Source organism: Myotis lucifugus, unplaced genomic scaffold (genome assembly GCF_000147115.1).
Source record: "Myotis lucifugus unplaced genomic scaffold, Myoluc2.0 scaffold_6704, whole genome shotgun sequence".
NCBI classification, from domain to species: domain Eukaryota; kingdom Metazoa; phylum Chordata; class Mammalia; order Chiroptera; family Vespertilionidae; genus Myotis; species Myotis lucifugus.
The window spans coordinates 1-4,436 of record NW_005877752.1 but is presented as its reverse complement, the minus strand read 5'-3'; the positions used below and the strand labels follow the sequence as shown (position 1 = coordinate 4,436).

Genomic DNA, 4,436 nt, shown 5'->3' with positions numbered 1-4,436 from the left:
AGATGAGGGAGATTTTGGGCCACGAAGTCCCACGCACCAGCCACAGGTGCCTCTGCCTAGTTCTCTACGCGTCCTTTGCCGAGAAACCATTGCCACGCTGAGTTTTCAGTGCTGTGGTTGAAAGAAATGATCGGCCCACCACCATCCACCCTCCCTCTTCCTCCCTGTGCATCTCACAGCAGCAGAGGTTGGCAGGGAGGTTGTCTCTGTTTCCTGTCATCGGGGAAATTACTTGGTGACCTGCGGAATGGCATGGGCAAGGTAGCCCACGTGGCCGGAGGTGACCCTGCCACGGACATGCGGCCACCCTTTGTCATGCAGACCGAGAACTCCTTGGTCAGCCGCTCCACCTGCTCGGGCTTCAGTCCTGTGAAACGAAACATGCCAATCTGGTGAGGGATGTAGGAGGAGCCCTCCTTCTTGAGGTTGGAGACCAGCTGGGTCCGCATGCTAACGATGCGGTCGGCCATGCCTTTCACTTCCTGCAACCACCTTGTTCCCAGATCCGGGCTGTTCAGAAGGTTGGAGGCAATCCGGGCCCCATTGACAGGAGGGTTGGAACACATGGGGCGAATCAAGATCTTCAACTGTGACTCCACCTTTTGGGCCTCATCGGCACAGTGAAGGCTCCCTCATGCTCACGGTATCCAGTGATGGCGAACCTTTTGAGCTCGGCGTGTCAGCATTTTGAAAAACCCTAACTTAACTCTGGTGCCGTGGCACATATAGAAATTTTTTGATATTTGCAACCATAGTAAAACAAAGACTTATATTTTTGATATTTATTTGATATATTTAAATGCCATTTAACAAAGAAAAATCAACCAGAAAAATGAGTTCGAGTGTCGCCTCTGACACGCGTGTCATAGGTTCGCCATCACTGGTATAAGCGCATGTTCTTGGCATAGGACTGGCGGAGGCAAACGTTAATGCCCTGTTGGATGAAGCGGCGCACAGCCCGGGCATCCCTGTTTCCATCGCCACTGGCCAAGCCTTGGTAGGCCATGTCAAAGAATGCAAAGGGATTGTTTTCCTTCACCACGGAGGCCATCTCCTTCCACTGCGGGCCGAGGGTCCGCTCCCGTGGGGCGGTGGGCACAGGCTGCAGGAGGAGGACACTTGGCTGTGGCATTTTTGAAATGTCCTCCATGGGCCCGTAAAGTCAAAGCCGCACATCCTGGAGTCATAGTAGCGATAGCCCTGCAGCTGGGTTCCAGCATCCCTGAAGATGGGCGTGTGATTCCCCCAGGAATCTCGGCTGAACTTGAAAAATCTTTGCAGGAAACTGGCTCTGATCCTTAAGGCCCCGGTTCCAGAAACGGTCTGCACAGTGACATACTGGCCACTTTTCAGCACTTTGCTGTTCTCACCCAGGGCCAGGTCTGCAGACGCCTTACAAAACTCGACCAGTCCCCATGGGCAGGTATTCCTTGTCCAGATTTTTTGCAGCAATCTGGGCCTCTGCCTCCGGATCCTAGGGAGCACGTAAGGCTTTCCATGATAGTCCCGCTAGGCACCAACTCCCAGATTCACCTTTTTGCTGTTGGTGTCTCTTTCAAAGGCTTCGGTGACTCCCAGGATGGGATCTGGGGGACCCACCTCCACATGGGCCCACCAGGAGCTGGCTGGGGCAGAAGCCACGCCTGCGAGGCCTGGGTGGAAGGCGGTGGTGGCCCAGGACAGGATGCGGCTGGAGTGCAGCAGGGCCATGGTGGGCACGCGGGCAGTGGCAGCTGCAGGTCGGAGCGAGGGCGGTCTCTCTCTCTCTCTCTCTCTCTCTCTCTCTCTCTCTCTCTTTTAAAGGCAAAATCTATTAGGTTCTTGTGAGGATTAAATGAGACTCTTGGTAAAGCCTTTGGCACACTGACTGGCATGTGGAGTTCTGTAGCTATTGGTGCTGAGGAGGACAGTCAGAGGCCTGCACACGAGCATAGCATACCGTGCCTCATGGCCCTCGGGAAGATGGAAGGGCTTTCCAGAGCGAGGCCTTGAAAACTGAGTTTCTTGTAGTTGGTTGAGAAAAGAGGAGGGGTGCGAAGGAGAAGACCTGGTGAAGGTGGCTGAGGAGGCTGCGGGAATTCAGCTGGGGGTGAAAAGGCTTATGGGCTACATAAGAGCTGTGTTTAAATACTGTGCTTGGGCATTTGACAACAACAAAAGAAAGTAGACTTACTTTACTGCTACCTGGAAAATATCCAAGCCCAAGTGGAAATGACAAAATGACAGTCCTCTCAATATTTGAATGAACTTGTGAGTAATAAGGATTTCCTTAATTTTTTTCGAGGATGATATGGCTCGTCTCTGTGCACCACTGCCTGTCAAAACACACCGCTTTCTTTATGGGCGGCCTGTTTCACATCCATGTTCCCCTTTACCTTTGTCAAGAGAAACCTGAGTATTTTCAGGAATCAGTGGGCCCTAAACTTTAAGGGGAGGCTGCGCTTTCCCCCAGCCCCAGGGTTATAACTCAGGATTGCTTTGAGCCAACATGGTAAGCATTGCCCTTGTCACTGATTAGGTTAGGGGTGGACAGCTACATAGTTCTTGCCAATGAGATGAGAGAGCAAGGACTTAGGAAATGTTTTCCTGATCTCTTCAAGAGATAAATGAGGAAAGTGAGGGCTCTCCCTTTCCCTCTCCCAGCTGTGAAACACCACTGTATGCAGATGGGATGCCTGGAGATGTGGCTTCATCCTTAAAATAGTCCAGTATGAACAATGGAATGTGAGTGACAACGGGGGAATGAAGAGGCCAGTTAGGTTGCTGCATTCAGGAAATGATGGGGACTTAGAACAGCCAAACCCAAGGATGGATGAATTAAGGGAACAAATAACAAAAACCAATTAGAGTGAGACAGACCCAAGATAAAAGTAAGATAAAAGCAAGATAGAAAGAAGTAAAGCTAATCCCACTTCTAGGACTATATCCCAAGAAACCAGAAACACCAATCAGAAAGGATATATGCACCCGTATGTTCATAGCAGCACAATTCACCATAGCTAAGATTTGGAAACAGCCTAAGTGCCCATCAGCAGATGAATGGATTAAAAAACCGTGGTACATCTACACAATGGAATACTATGCCGCTATAAAAAAGAAGGAACTTTTACCATTTGCAACAGCATGGATGGAACTGGAGAGCATTATGCTAAGCGAAATAAGCCAGTCGGAGAAAAATAAATATCACATGATCTCACTCATATGTGGGATATAATGATCAACATAATTTGATGAATAAGAATAGATCTAGAGACAAATGGTAGGGGAGGGGTGTGGGTTGAGAGCAACCAAAGGACTTGTATGCATGCATATTAGCATATCCAATGGACACAGGCACTGGGGTGGTGGGGTCTTGCCTGGGGTGGGAATGGCTGGAGGGGGGGTCAATTGGGGAAAAAGAAGACATATGTAAAACTTTACATAATAATAATAATAATAATAATAATAAAATGCTTAGTGAAAAAAAATAGAAGTAAAGCAGTAAAGCTGACCAAAGAATAATCCCAAACTCCCCTGTATGCTCATTTTGATGCATCAGGATATTAAAGTTGGAAAAGATGATGAATTTTCTACTGAAACCCTCCCCCAAGATTCTCCCTGAAGAAGAGAGAGAAAAACCCTCAAGGCAAAGGATGCCAGCCCTGGCTCGTCCTGGAGCATGCCCATGCCTGTTCTCCTGCATGAATATTTTACTTCCTCCTAAACTCTAAGGGTCCCCATGAGGCTTGCAACCAGGGCAACATCTGTTAGTGGCAGCTCCTCTGGGGCTAACCCCCTGAAACTGTCTCCAAGGCCCCCTTTTCTCTGATTTTCTAGTGAGCTAACAGCAGCCCTGCCCTGGCTCACTTCTTTCCTATAACGTTTCCAGGGAGCCAAAGCAGGGCACCACCTGGGCTCTCTGCTGTTGCATCTCCTACCCTAAGTCCTTCCTTTGTCTCACTGTCCCCAGCTTTAATAAGCATACTCTCAAAATCACCTGGACTCCTTGTATGAAGTCTTTCTGGCACGAAGTCAAGAACCCACACACTACCCACCAGTCCGAGGCAGACCCACAACGGCCAGTCCCTCTCCAGTGATGCTTCTGTACTTTGAAAATGTTGTTGCCTCTGTTTTTCTGGCGCCCTGAAGATGTATTTAACCTGCCTTTGGATAATTCAGTTTTAACTGAGCACCTACTATGCAAAGCTCTGTGCTTCATGCTGGATGATGCAATAGGGTGACATGGCAATGAATGAGTGGGGAGCTTCTTAGTTAGGTCACCAGAAAAGGATTTTCTGAGGGAGGACCTTTTAAATTAAAACCCAAATAATAAGGAGAAGCAAGCTATGCAAAGATGAGTGAAAGGAGCAATCCTATGTAACTACAGAACCAGCTCAAAAAGGCTCTATCCTGCTTCTAACAAGATAATGGGTTGCTTCTCTGATATAACAGACCAC

The 4,436-nt window shown here is 48.7% G+C and overlaps 1 pseudogene; it reads right to left on the bottom strand.

The window, feature by feature from the left end:
- Positions 1–228: 228 nt before the first annotated feature.
- Positions 229–1,747, bottom strand: LOC102432729 (annotated as a pseudogene).
- Positions 1,748–4,436: the final 2,689 nt, after the last annotated feature.